Raw genomic sequence first — 15,451 nt, 5'->3', positions numbered from 1 at the left:
TCACTGACAGTGAATCACGGGGATGCTGTGAGTAGCTAAGTGAGCATTCTTCAGGTGAAGTCTTGATTTAGGTTATCAGAGAAAACCTGCTGTCATCACCCCAGCTGACCTAAATATCCAAGCCTGATCATTTTTTTTAACCCTCTTTTGCAATAAAATTAATTTCTCCAAGAATACTTTAGTGCGATAGTTCTCAAAGTGAGGGTCCAGAGACCAGCAGCACCAGCAAGGCCTGGGAGTTGTGAGAAAGACAGAACCTCGGCCCCACCACAGTGTCCGTCTGCATTTTCCCGAGATGTGCAGGTCCAAGGGCTGAGCATGCCAGGACACAACCAAGGCTCCACGGAGCTAATGCAGGTGCAAGCCCCTTACACACTGAAGCGCTGCTGAAGCAGATGGAACCCTTGCTCTGGGAGGTGGGGGACGAGGGGGTGGGCAGCAAGCGGGCTGAGGGCGGCCAGGACAGCAGCCTGGCTGCAGGAGTCCTGCCTGGAAGGGGACAGCATTTTCCAGATACCTTCAATTTTTTTAAGCAACCTCAACTGTGGTGAATCAATTTTAGACGCCACTGCCTCTGAGTCGGATCTGGGTGAATCATGAACCATAGGAAGAGGAGTGAGGGAGTAAAAAGGCTTGGCAGTTTCAAGGACCCTTAGCAGGCCTTTCTGAAAACCTAATAAAAACGGTGACATCCCTTGCCAGAAACACACACATTTTACATACACTTTTGACCAAGACCAAGATTTCTTGGTCTTGAGTGCAATGGGCACCAGATTAAGAATCCCTGCTCTGGGGAGAAGCACAGAGAAATAGAAGAGCAGGAAAATAAAAGACTTAGAACTACTTTTTTTCTAAAGTGGAAAAAGGGGACAAAATTTCAGCACATAAATGCAGACGCTTATCAATTATTCAGATCTAGGCTAACTCAATTACATAGATGAAACCCAAAAGATCAAACGTATTCCATCATGTCACCTGACTTCATCACCAGATCAATTTCAACACTTTCTCACTTAAAACGGCACTTTCCCAGACTCCTCAAAGCACTGTCTGTTTCAGCCAGCCCTAGTTCTCCCCCTAGCATCTGGGGAGGCCTAGGATCGGGTCACAGCCATTTGTGTGACATCAGGCCCCCTGCCCCAGGGACCCTTTAAGGGCACAAGAAACATTTACTGGATTTAAGTTCCTTCCATAACGGTGAAGAGTGGACAACTCCTTATCACCTAAGAAGGTGAAACTTTCTGCTTGATCAGGGAAGGGCTTATTGGAAGTTCAGCCCAGCCCTGTCCTGACACCGTGGTTGGAAGACGCTGTCCAAGGAAGTTCTCCAGTACCACAGAGAGGACTACACTGAAAGGAACCCACATGCTAATTTCCCCGACAATATTTTTTGAGGACCTAGCTGTGCAGGGGTCAGGACACATGGATCCTTCAGCCAGGTGTCTGAGATCTGAGACTTCTCAGGGCTCCTTACACCTGTGAGATAAAGAGGTTCAGGCCTATTTTCTCTATGTTAGGGCTCAGGGATGGACAGAGGGCCAGCCTCCCTCAGGACACCCCAGACCCTGAGTACCGTGGCATCCCACTGGCCAGTCAAGATACACAGACCCATTTCTATCCTTCAATGCCCTCCCTCCCCTTGGAAGACAAAGCTGAAAAAAGCACCTGTTAGAACCTAATTTCCATTCCACCAGCCAGTTAGTTCTGGGCTCAGCCCACACACGATGTTCTCTCATTTGCTAATTTCTTTACCCTTTTCAGAAGCCCCGTCCTCTCTGCATAATAATTTCAACAACTCAGTGAACACCAAAAAGATGGATGGCGACAGTGGAACCAATTTTATCATCAACTATTTGAAAGCAATGCTCAGAAATACGTATTTTAGTTATGAATAAGTTTTTAAATTTAAATTAAGGAGCTACAGTGTGGTTTGTACCCAGACCTCAAGCCCTCCTGGCACAGAGTCTCAGAGTTCCTATCCCAGTGTCCGAGGGTAAATGTCAGAGCCTTTTCCAGTCGCCTGAACAAACTCTGTCATTTAAAACAACTTGGTGAACACAATTTTAGGATTTCTATTTGCCTAAACACCTGCACTGTAGGCTGTAGACATTCTTAATTTACATCTCTTTACACCCTACAAACATCACTGGTACCAGGCCGACAAAGGCTCAAATAGTAGAATGTTCTGTGCAGGCGGAAGGAAAAAAAAAAAAAAAAAGCTGCAAACCACCCAAAGCCCTACTCCCAGAAACTGATTAAATCAACTAGGATACAGTCACTGGGTGGAAAGCCGAGCAATAATTAAAGAGAACACGGCATCCCATCCATGCATGGTGATATTATAGTATATCCATCCATTCCATTCCGTCGCTCAGTCGTGTCCGACTCTTTGCGACCCCGTGGACTGTAGCCTACCAGGCTTCTCCGTCCATGGGATTCTCCAGGCAAGAATACTGGAGTGGGTTACCGTTTCCTTAATGCAGTATATATAATTTATGACGCAATATTGTAATAGTACACATCACATTAATGTATAAGAGAAATTTAATTCATTTAAAAAATAAGATATGCTATTATCTATCGCGATTATATTATGCACTACAAGCCATTGTCTTAATTAACACATTAACTCATAGAAAATCAAAGAGCACAGAACTGTCAAGTCAGTCCACTTGAATAAACACAAAAGGGCACGTTCGAGTCTATAAACGTGAATATGCGTATGAACTGTCCAGAGCAGTGGGGCTCAGCCTTTGCGGCGCATCAGCATCACCTGGAGAGCCTGTTACCGCCCAGATGACTGGGCTGCAGCAGCTGGTCTAATTCGGCAGGTCTGCGGCGAGCGGGTGAAGCTGCAGTTCTAACCGGCTCCCAGGTGCTGCTGCTGGTCCCGGGGCCAGGCACATCCCCGGGGCTCAGAGGAGGAGGAGCTGTTTGGGAGTTTCTACTTCAGAAAACTTACACGTACACATTCATTCAACAGCTCTTGCTGAGCGTCAGCTCCGTGCAGGGCGGCGGTGGACCGCCCCGAAGGGTCCGCAACCCTTCCTCCGCCTCCTGGGTGTCTCACCCGAGAGGGGAAACTGAGGCCCCGAGACCGGTCATCCAAGGTCTCCAAGTCTCTCCGGCGGAGCTGGGACTCGAACCCCAGACTCTGAAACGCCCGCCTCCGAGCTCCAGACGAGTCTCCCCGGTGGAGAGCCGGTGAAAGCCCTGCTGACTCCGCCCGGGCCCGGCTCGGGCGAGCGGGAGCAACGGGACAGCGCCGCCGGCGCGGCCCGCGCGCGCACGCTGGAGCCCCGCCCCGCCCCGCCGGCCGCGGCGAGGGGGCGGGGCCGGGCGCGCGCGCGCGCTGGGCCCGCGCTCGTGCTCGCGGCGCGAGCGCGAGGGAGCGGCGCCAGGATAGGGGCTCGCCGAGCCGCCATTCTAACGCAGGCGCGGTGGCCAAGTGGTAAGGCGTCGGTCTCGTAAACCGAAGATCACGGGTTCGAACCCCGTCCGTGCCTGTTGCGTTAGCTCTTCCCTTCCGGGGGAGACTTTTTAGGGGTGTGACATCACAGCGATCATCGATTTTCTACCGGTCTTGAGAGGTCCTCGCCCAGGATCCCAAGCGGGCCAAGTGTTTTCATTCGGTTTAGATTCAGGCTCCCTCGCCCGCGCAGAAGGTCCAAGTCCGGGTGGTCTGACCTCTGAGTCCGGGATGGTGGGGGTCGCGGGCTCCAGGGATCCCGTGGAAACCGTGGCCCGAGCGCTGACTTTAGTGCAGAAAAACCTACGGCTGATGGCACTTGGCTCAAGAGCCACTAAGCATTTTTCTGAACATTAAAGTCCAATTGAATCCACCCTCCTGAGAGAACTGCCGTTGCCTGTTCCTGAGCCCACACCCAGAGTCAGCTGGTGTCTGGCTTGCTATTTTTAAAAGGAAATCCATTGTAGGCACTGCATTAGAGGGAGGAAATCCTGCCTAGACTTGGAGCTGGTCCGACAGGAAAATCTGCACCTTTCTTTCTCTCTCCCCGAGCCTCCTTTTGCCCCCCCAGTAAAATGGGTCTCTGGTCAGCGTTGGCCGAGAGACTGGCTGTAGTCGCGGCCTCAATCAACGCAGCTACCGTCGTTGGGCACCTGTTTTCTTTGCATCACCACGCGGCTGCCCGCCTGCATTTAAAGAGGTTATGCAAAAAGATATTATGCAATTACCCCTACCCTCCAGGAGCTGGCATATTGTATAATCTGAAAACCAGCTTGACCTAAATTGGGGAAACCTGTTTCCAGCGCGAGATGTCTAACGGAAGAAAGCATTCATGGAGCTCCTGGTGTGGGCCGGGTGGAGCCGGACTCTGGGGGCTCTCTCAGCGCGAGAAGGGGGTCGGAGAGCCTGGCGGGAGCGGCTGGGACTGAGTCGCCCTCTGCTTCAGAGTTCTCCCACTTAGCGGTAGTCATCAGCATCGCCTGGAGGGAAAGTTAAAATGCGGAGCCCTGGGTGCCACCCCAGAGTGTCTGCATTGTGTTAGTCTGCGCTGGGGCTTGACATTTGCATTTCTAAGGAGCCCCCAGGTGATCTTGATTCTGCTAGTTCCCCGGACCACCCATCCAGAGCTATTTCCCTGAAAATAAGGGTATTTTATAGTCACAGTCTAAACCCAGGAGCACGTGTGTATGCATGAACACAAACGTGAGTTACTACATATAAAACAGTGAACACGAGGGCTTCTCACACTTCAACCTGAGGGTGATGTGAAAATGCAAGTCTGACTCTGGGGCTCTGAGGTGGAGCCTAAAACTGCGCGTTTCTAACTTGTGTTTTGGCGATGCCAATGCCTGCTGGTCACCGCCCCCCTCACTGAATACAGGGGGAAAGAAGGATCCCGACCAAAGAACTGAAACTGATCAGGACACTAGGGAGCCTGGGGAAGGGAGACCTTCCCCCACACCCTTTGCTTTAGCTCCCCTGTGAAGTACCTAGATTATAGTAGCTAATGCACTTTTCCTGAGTTATTTTACAGATGTGAAAAACCTCCACCAAATGGAAGATGTCAACTACAGTACCTGATGACTGAGCACATAGCCCCCAAGACTCCTAGAGCTTAAGGACTGATAATGTCAGCCACTGTGACACCGCCCTGTAACCTCACCATCAACCAGAGCATTGTGCGCAAGCTGATTACACACGCTGCGACACCCCAACCCCCAACCTGGCCTTTATAAATTCTCTGCTGGTGGGACTAAAGAATCCACCCGCCAATGCAAGGAACATGGGTCGATCCCTGGTCCAGCCGGGAAGATCCCACATGCTGCGGGCCTGTGCTCTAGAGCCTGGGAGTCACAACTCCTGAGCCCACCGTGACGCAGCTACTGAAACCCTCACCCCCTAGAGCCTGTGCTCTGTAACAAGAGAAGTCACTGCATCGAGGAAAAGCCCATGGGGCAATCAGGACCAGCACAGCCAAAATTAAGTAAATAGAAGATTTTTTATAAATGCTTTGCTGAAACCCTTCAGGGAGCCTGAGGGACTGAAAAGACATAAGCCACCCATCTCCTTGCATAGCCCTTGCAATAAACCTTTCTCTGTGCTAAGCACTGATGTTTCACTTTGTTTGGCCTCCCTGTTCATCAGGCACATGAACTTGGGGTCACTAACGATAACAGTTGTTACCTCTCTGGAGGGAAGTAGGATGGGGGAGCTGTCCAGAGGATTCCTTCCCATCTCACCCTGTGAACTTTCGCATTGCTTGGATTTTCTACCAGATGATCACCTCCAAGAATCACCTCCAAAGTCCACAAAGGCAAAGATAACCTAGTAGGCCCCAGGCAAATTAAACAATCCAGAATTGCCACATAAATGCTCGAGTGTTCTCTGCCCTCCACTGGGGTGTTTCATCATTTCTTTTTTAAGTGACACCAAAGTACATTTATGTTCCTCCCTATTAAAAATATCCCCAAATAGTCCTCCCCATTAAAAGACCACACTGCCCCCAACAGGCTGGCCAGTATCTGTGGCGCTGGTTAGAGGTCCACACAGATTATCCTGTCCTTCCCTCCAAAACAATGAAGCGACACTCCTCTGTGACACCACCCCAGGAAAGAGCTCACTCTCATCCACCATGTCCACTGCCACATCCCAGTCCACCCCACCCTGCAGAGTGTGTTCCCCTCTCTGCCCCAGGTGAAGAAGAACTTTAGAAAATTTACCCAATGGACTGTAGGCTTCCACTTCTGCACACATACACACACACACAATGCATAAAATATCTATTGAGTCCCTTGGACAGCAAGGAGATCAAACCATTTAATCTTAAAAGAAATCAACCCTGAATATTCATTGGAAGGACTGATGCTGAAGCTGCAATACTTTGGCCACCTGATGTGAAGAGCTGATTCATTGGAAAAGACTCTTATGCTGGGAAAGATTGAAGGCAGAAGGAGTAGGGGACAACAGACCTTGTGTCTGAATAAGCAATATGTTCTGTGTTGATTTAAACTGCTTGTATTCATGAATATATAAAGTCGTGTTTGGATCTCAGTAACTTTTGCATGAATTTCATGTCTGAAAGTCACTTTGAAGCCAGAGGTCTCTGTTCTATGAAGAATCATATTCTGATCTCCCTTAGAAATGTAAAGAGAACAGAAGACCCCCAATGCTGGGATTATGAAGAAAGAGAGGCAGGGGTCACTGACTCTAGAGGGACCTCCTGAGACCTTGCTGTGCAAACTGGACCACTGGGAAGGAAATGGATTTGCATAAGGAGCCCAGGGCTTTCTGGGAAAGTAGAAATTAAATTAGAGTTCTCTTCAAGAAAATTAGAGATACCAAGGGAACATTTCATGCAAAGAGGGCACAATAAAGGACAGAAATGGAATGGACCTAACAGAAGCAGAAGAGACTAAGAAGAGGTGGCAAGAAAAGATCTTAATGACCCAGATAACCACAATGGTGTGATCACTCACCTAGAGCCAGACATCTTGGAGTATGAAGTCAAATGGGCCTTAGGAAGCATCAATATGAAGAAAGCTAGTGGAGGTAATGGAATTCCAGCTAAGCTATTTCAAATCCTAAAAGATGATGCTGTTAAAGTGCTGCACTCAATACGCCAGCAAATATGGAAAACTTAGCAGTGGCCACAGGATTAGAAAAGGTCAGTTTTCATTCCAATCCCAAAGAAAGGAAATGCCAAAGAATGTACAAACTTCCACACAAGTGCACTCATTTCACATGTGACCAAGGTAATGCTCAAAATTCTCCAAGTCAGGCTTCAAGAGTACATAAATGGAGAACTTCCAGATGTTCAAGCTGGATTTAGAAAAGGCAGAGGAATCAGAGATCAAATAGCCAACATCTGTTGGATCATAAAAAAGGCAAGAGAATTCTAGAAAAAACATCTACTTCTGCTTTACTGACTACACTAAAGCCTTGACTTCACAACAAACTGTGGCAAATTCTTAAAGAGATGGAAATACCAGACCACCTTACCTGCCTCCTGAGAAGCCTGTATTCAAGTCAAGAAGCAATAGTTAGAAACAGACATGGAAAAATGGACTGGTTCTACATTCGGAAAGGAGTACATCAAGGCTGTATATTGTCACCTTGCTTATTTAACTTATATGCAGAGTACATCATGAAATGCCAGAATGGATGAAGTACAAGCTGGAATCAAGATTGCCAGGAGAAATATCAATAACGTTAGATATGCAGATGATACTACCCTTATGGCAGAAAGTGAAGAGGAACTAAAGAGCCTCTTGATGAAGGTGAAGAGAGTGAAAAGCTGGCTTAAAACTTAATATTAAAAAAACTAAGATCATGGCATCTGGTCCCATCACTTAATAGCAAATAGTTGGAGAAACAATGGAAACAGTCACAGACTTTATTTTCTTGGGCTCCAGAATCACTGCAGATGGTGACTGCAGCCATGAAATTAAAAGACGCTTACTCCTTGGAAGAAAAGCTATGACAAACCTCAACAGCATATTAAAGACCAGAGACAATACTTTGCCAACAAAGGTCTGTCTAGTCAAAACTATGGTTTTTCCAGTAGTCATGTATGGATGTGAGAGTTGGACCATAAAGAAGGCTAAACACCGAAGACTTGATGCTTTTGAACTGTGGTGCTGGAGAAGACTCTTGAGAGTCCCTTGGACTGCAAGGAGACCCAACCAGTCCATCCTAAAGGAAATCAGTCCTGAATATTCATTGGAAGGACTAATGCTCAAAAGCTGAAACTCCAATACTGTGGCCACCTGATGCGAAGAACTGACTCATTGTAAAAGACCCTGATGCTGGGAAAGATTGAAGGCAAGAGGAGAAGGGGACGAAGATGGTTGGATGGCATCACTGACTTAATGGACATGAGTTTAGGCAAGCTCCAGGAGTTGGTGATGGACAGGGAGGCCTGGCGTGCTGCAGTCCATGGGGTCTCAGAGTCGGCCATGACTGAGTGAGTAAACAGCAAAATGCAATAAATAAATAAGCAATTGACCGATACAAGAAGTGCAGTGTGTACTGTTTTTTGAATGTGAAGGATGTCCATACCCCAGGCAGAAGGCTCAATGTCATTTGTACAAAATAAGTCAGCATAACTACTGCATATACAATAGGAAAACAACAAGGACCCACTGTGCAGCACAGGGAACTATACTCAATATCTTGCAACAAACATCCTAAAGGGAGGGGGTATTTGTATAGGTATGGCTGATTTATTTTGCCATGCAGTAGAAACTAACATAACGTTGTAAACTGACAATGAATTTGTGGGGCAAGAGGCGGAGGGGAATTGCAGGAAAAATAATTTTTCCCCCTCATATCGTGGCATTGGAAAGAAAACCTGTGTTGCTTTGGATTCACTAGTAACAACAGAAACAAGAGAAAATGTAAAGAAGCTGGAGATGGCAGGCTCTGGGGAGCACAGCGCTAACACAGAGCTGGCGCAGCATCCGGGAGACACCAAGCATCCCGCGCAATGGTTCTCTGATCCTCCGGTCTGAGCCTCTCAGAGGGGAGCCTTCCCTCTGCTGCCCTGGCACGTCTCCCACCTGGGCTGACATCATGCGCTGAGAAACCTACATTAAAGAATAAAAAATGGGACGCTTAATAAGGGAGTGAGTGGTTTGCAGCCGAGCAGGAGCCGAGAACCGCGTTTCAAAACCAGACGTGTATTTCAGGCATGAGTAGCACTTAAAAGAAAATATTGTGGCAGGCCTCTGGAAGCAACAGACGTTGTTTATGTCACATCCACTTGAGTTTTGCTTAGCGAATCACCAGGCTGGCGCACGACACGCTTTTCCCAAGGCTGTGTTCCCTTCGGCCCCTGCCCTGCCCTTCCGACACAGGTGAGCTGATCTGATCTGTACTTACTGCGGATTGAAAAGAACCCCTGAACCCGAGGCCCTGCTGGGTAAAAGTATATATATCTGTAATAATTCTCAAAACAGGCCCCGATAAGAAAGTCCACACGTCCCTTTGAGACGTGCTAGCGAATGGACTCTAAAAAATCCATTACCCTTGCCTTTTAGGATCAACATCCTTGTGTTAATCCCTTCCTCTGAAGTGTGAGTGGGGCCACAACAGCCCACAGGCTACAGTAGAAGTGTCACAATGTCACATCTCTGTCGTCACCTTAGATGGCAACACCCATCTTGCTAGCAGACTCTCTCGCGCATGCTGTTGTGGGGAAACAGGCGGCCCATATGAGGGAGTCCCACCTCACAAGAAACCAAAGGCTTCTCGCCAAAACCAGGAAAAAACCGAGGCCCTTAGTCCAGCAGGCTGCAAGGAACTGAGTTCGTCAACAGCCATGTGAATGTGAAAGCCAGGCCTTCCCTGGGTGCTGTGGCCTGAATGTTTGCATCCCCCCAAATTCATGCATTGAAGCCCTAACCCCTCACGTGATGGTGTTTGGAAGTGTGGCCTTTGGGAGGTGACTGGGGGTCGATTAGGTCATGAGGGTTGGACCCTCACGGTAGAATCAACGCCTTTTCAGGCGCTCTGTCTGATACTGAGTGAAGTCAGTCAGAGAAGGAAAAATGTCAAAGGATGTCATATGACATCCCTTCTATGTGGAATCTAAAATGAAGTGACGCAAATGAACTTACAAAACAGAAAGAGACTCACAGAGTTAGAAAAAGAACTTATGGTTGCTGGGGTTGGGGTGATGGGTGTGTAGTGGGGAGAAGAGGTAATTAGGGACTTTGGGATGGTCATGTTCACACGGCTATTTATAAAATGGATAACCAACAAGGACCTACTCATGGAACTCTGTTCCATGTTATGTGCCAGCCTGATGGGAGTGGGGTTTGGGGGAGAACGGGTACATTTTTATGTATGGTTGAGTCCCTTTGTTGTTCATCTGAAACTATCACAACATTGTTAATTGGCTACACCCCAGTACAAAGTATTTTGGGTGTTAAAAATAATTTTTTTAATTAAATTTTTTTAAAAAAGCTCTCTCTGGGCTCTGTGAGGACTCAGCAGAAAGGCAGCCATGTGTACACTGGGACGAGAGCCCTCACCAGACACTGAACCTTCTACTACCTTGATCTTGGACTTCCCTACACTCCAGAATTGTGAGAAATAAATGTTTGTTGTTTAAGCCACCCAGTCTGTGGTATTTACTTACATTGAACTGACAAGGACCCTGGCTGGGCCTTGAGAACTTAGCCCCAGCCAACACCTGGCTTGCTGCCTTGCAGAGAATGCAGCTAAGCCATGCCTATTCTCTGACCCCCAAATCTGGGAGATAACACTCGTGTGTTGTTGTCAGCTGCTAAGTTAGTGGTAATACTATTATGCAGGAAAAGTTTGATAGGGAATACCAAAATCTGATTGTCTGAGTTCCCATGTGGTTCACGATGACAGGTACCCAGTAGCCCAGCGAGAAACCTGGGATTTATCCTTGTGTTCATTTTCTCCTGCTGGTGTACCAAGTTCCTACATCCTTAGTGGCTTAAAAGAGCACAGTTTCAGTAGGTCAGAGCCCAGGTTGACTCGGCTGGCTCCTCTACTCGGGGGTCTCTCAAAATCAAGTGAAAGCAGTGTTAGTCGCTCAGTCATGTCTGACTCTTTGTGGCCCCATGGACTGTAGACACCCAGGTTTCTCAGTCCATGGAATTCTCCAGGCAAGAATACTGGAGTGGGATGCCATTTCCTTCTCCAAGGGGTCTTCCCGACCCAGAGATGGAACCTGAGTCTCCTGCACTGAAGGCAGATTTTTTTACTGTCTGAGCCACCAGGAAAGCCTGTCTGACCAGATGAGCTACTCCAAGGAGGCTTATCCAGGTTGTTGGCCAAATCTATTTTCTTGCACTTATAGGGCTGAATCCTCTGTTTCCTTGGCTCTACAAGTCTCGCCATAGTGGTGCACTTGGGGTCCCCACATCTGGGTCAAATCCTTCTCCTATTTAAAATCTCACTGACTTCCCTTTCTGCCTCTTTCTTATGCAAGCCAAAGAAAGTTCTCTTCTCTTAAGAGCTCATGGATTTGGGGACTTCCCTTGCAGTCCAGTGGTTAAAATTTTGCCTTCCAATGTAGGAGGTGAGGGTTCGCTCCCTGGTCAGGAAGCTAAGATCCCACATGCCTTGTAGCCAAAAAACTAAACGGTAAAACAGAAGCAATATTGTAACAAATTCAATAAAGATTTTTAAAAAAGAAAAAAGCTCATGGATTTAGATTGGGCCCACTTGGATAATCCAGGCTAATCACTTTATGGATTTCAGAGTTGAAAAGCTTAATCGTATCTTCGAAATCCCCTTTGCCACAAAACAGGACACAGTCAAAGGTTCTAGGGATCAGGGTGTGGACAATATTTGGGAGATCATTATTCTGCCTACCCCAACCCTTGCCTCACCCCTCCTTCTCACCTGCCCATCTCATTATCACTGCCTTAACCTCTCTTCAAATCTATGTTGCTCTGGCCTCACTGTCCCCTTTCTCCTTTGCTGTCTGGCCTCTGGACTCTTGCAGGAGACTCCTAACTGGTCCCCTTGCTTTCAGCCTCACTCTTCCTTCATCTCTCCCCACGGTCCCCTGACCTCTCTCAAACACAGCAGTGAACATGTCACTTACATCCTTTGGTCCTTCACAAGGAGCCCACCACTGCCACCAAGATAAATCCTCCCTCCCTCCCTCCCTCATTAGCATGGCATTCTGGGCCCCAGGTGTCCCTTCTACCACCCTTGCTCTTGCCCCACCAGCCTTTGTTAGTCCTTCAGTTCAGTCCTCTGATGATGTTTAGTCCTCTGTGATTATGCTGTTCCTTCAGCCTATAATGTTCTTCCTTCACCCCATCTTGGAAAACTCCTACTCATTCCTCAAAACCTTGCCTAACTATTACTAACTTTTTTTAACCTATTTATTTGGCTACACCAGGTCTTATTTGTGGCATGGGGGATTTTTAGTTGCAGCATGTAATATCTAGTTCCTTGACCAGGGAATCCAGGCCTTCTTCATTGGGAGCTCAGAATCTTGGCCACTGAACCACCAGGGAAGTCCTGAACTATTACTAACTTCACTACGATTGGGACTCATTCCTCAGCCTCTTGGTTGGAATTAGCTGCTATCTCCTGTATGTACCACCGGCGCCTTGGGTGTATCACTTCGACAGCACTTATCGCAGGATGTTACAGTTACCAGCTCACAATGCCAAATATCTCCTAAGAACCTAGAAGTTGAAAGCCCAAATGTCCACAGGAGCCAGATAGGCCATGTGAACACATGAAACTGTTTGGGGACAAGACAACAGGGACTAGTGTGGACAGAGAAGAACTTGAGAGGACAGGCCAGGTGAAAGGCCATCATATTTCTGAAAACCTCAGGTAGGCCAGACCCAGGAATCCTATTCTGAGATGCAAACAATGCAGAAATTCTCATTCAGATTCACCAGGTTGCTCAGAGCAATGTTGTTGGGAAGAGCTAAGGGTCCATCAAGGGAAGTAGAAGAGTAAACAATGGTGAATCCACAGGGTGGAATCAGGTTCAATGGTTCAAATGCATCAACTATAATTCCATCATAAGATGTGGGTAAAACTCACAGAAAGAGGGGCATAAAAAGCAGGCAGAGAAACGATACACCATGACACCATCATACAGAATCAACATTATGCAAAGAACACCCTTTTTGCTGTTTCTGGCTATGGAGGTAGTGCTATGCTATGCTATGCTAAGTCACTTCAGTCGTGTCCGACTCTGTGCGACCCCATAGACGGAAGCCCACCAGGCTCCCCCGTCCCTGGGATTCTCCAGGCAAGAACACTGGAGTGGGTTGCCATTTCCTTCTCCAATGTGTGAAAGTGAAAAGTGAAAGTGAAGTCGCTCAGTCATGTCTGACCCCTAGCAACCCCATGGACTGCAGCCTACCAGGCTCCTCCATCCATGGGATTTTCCAGGCAAGAGTACTGGAGTGGCTTGCCATTGCCTTCTCCGTGGAGGTAGTAGAAGCATAGAAACATGCTCAAGAGTGACGAAGTCTAGATTCAGAACAGTGTTATCCATGGGGATGTCAGAAGATGGGCCGAAATGGAAAAAGGTCACACAAGGGTCTTAGTTGAATCTGGATTTATGCATGAATTCAGTTGGGTGGTCGGCACACGGGTGTTTGTTAGCTTATTTCCCCTCCTTTTTGGTTGGCCTGAAATAGCTCATAATTAAAAAAACAAAAAGTGGGTCAAGTGAGGTCTAACCCACATCTCGTCTAGCCCAGAGCCTGGCCCAGAAGTGGTGAGGGAAATACTACCTCCAGTTCACAGATGGGATAATTGAGAGGAAGACAGAGGAGGCCCTCTCCCTGGGCCCTGGAGGATGTACTGGTGTTGGGTAGCAGGCTGGAAAAACATGGGCAGGTGTAGGAGTGGCTCATCTCTGGGCAGTTTCTGAGGTCTCCCCTGGAACCAGCCCTCCCTGGGTCAGGCTTACTCTGATCTTTGCAGAATGTGGCATTTCCAGGCAATACCAATCCAATATTGAAAAGGAACTGCCCAGCTTTTTGGCTGTGCTACTTCGCATGCAGGATCTTAGTTCTTGGATAAGGGATCAAACCCAGGCCCCCTGCAGTGGAATCATGGAGTCGTAAGTACTGGACCGCCAGGGGAATTCTCTGAGCAGCCATTTCAGCGTCCACTGTGGGCTCCCAGAAGGGACCAGAGGGGCTGGGGGTGGGGAGCACTCCGCCGATTATACTGCTTGGCAGCTTCTCCACTGTCCACCCATCTCAGTGGGATGCAGCCTCTGGTCTCTCCCCAGACTCTGTCCCAACTTCCAGCTGGCCCCCCACACGCACCATCAGTTATCTTCCTCAGACTGTCTCTTGCGGGTGTATCTCCGACCTGTCCAGGTTCCTTTTGACCTGTCCCCTCACTTGTTATCCTGACAGACCCACCGAGAAACCTTGTTCCCAAGGCTAAGACAGAATTTTTCTGAGTCTTTGGGGGAGAGGCTGTGGCTGTGTAAAAAATACTACTTTCTTTTCACAAGGCTGACCACTCTCATGGATTTGACCCAGCAACTCTGTTCCTCCCAAATCCGCAGCCCAGGACAGCCAGGGCCACCCCCCGCCCATCCCTGTTCACCTGGGACTATCCCAGCTTTATCCCCGGAAACCCCTCAATCCTGGGCAAACCAGGATGCTGGGGTCTCTCCACTTCCTTCCTTGCCAAGGAAGCCAGTTTGAATGTTGTCTCAAGGACTCTGTTAAGAGGCTTGGGGACAAGCCGCCACAGCTCTTGTCACTCCTGTTAGGAATGACTGCCAGCTTCTGAGCACCCGGAAAGGCCCTGCTCCTGCTGTAACCCCAGGCGCCATAGTTTTCCCTGATGAGGCCCCAAACTCAAATCTTTCACACCCCACCATCTTGATTTCTGCCATAGCCTGTGCCTCCCACATGGTGTTCCGCTAATATTTTTCTTTCACTTCACTCACCTTGATAACCTGGATGATTTTTATTTCAAAAGAAACATGTTATCTCATTTCCACAGATGGAAAAACAGAACCATTTGCCATAAATAGATGATAACTATTTTAAAATGCAATGAAAGCAAAATGGTGTTGGTACATTGCATATCAACGCTGCTACTAATGAAATGTTCTAAGCCAGAAGCTTGGGCTCCCTTCCTTAACAGAGGGCTTAATAAGGGTTAGGAAGGTATTAAACACAGCAATACCCAACTGAGACTTTCTTCTTCACAAGATCAGAAGAGGTATAGGGAAACTGAAAAGGGAGTGCATTTCTACTTGGTTATTCAGAGCTATCTAGTGCCTCCTCCATGCAGGATCTAAAATCAACCTTGTTCTACCATATAGGCCTTGTATATTAGCGGGGTGTGCTTAGTCACCCAGTCCTGTCCAACTCTGTGAAACTCCATGGACTGTAGCCCACCAGGCTCCTCTGTCCATGGGATTCTCCAGGCCAGAATATTGGAGTGCGTTGCCATGCCTTTCTCCAGGGGATCTTCCCAACCCAGGGATGG

At 48.0% G+C, this 15,451-nt stretch overlaps 1 non-coding gene across 1 annotated transcript; it reads left to right on the top strand.

Annotated features, from left to right (window-relative positions):
- Window positions 1–3,434: 3,434 nt before the first annotated feature.
- Window positions 3,435–3,506, top strand: TRNAT-CGU (transfer RNA threonine (anticodon CGU)). Its single transcript has one exon. It is a non-coding gene; the product is annotated as a tRNA-Thr (tRNA).
- Window positions 3,507–15,451: the final 11,945 nt, after the last annotated feature.

Source organism: Moschus berezovskii, chromosome 27 (genome assembly GCF_049115385.1).
Source record: "Moschus berezovskii isolate FMDL1 chromosome 27, NW_MosBer_1.0, whole genome shotgun sequence".
Taxonomy (NCBI): domain Eukaryota; kingdom Metazoa; phylum Chordata; class Mammalia; order Artiodactyla; family Moschidae; genus Moschus; species Moschus berezovskii.
Note: the sequence above shows the minus strand (reverse complement) of the source record. Positions and strands in the feature narration are given on the sequence as shown.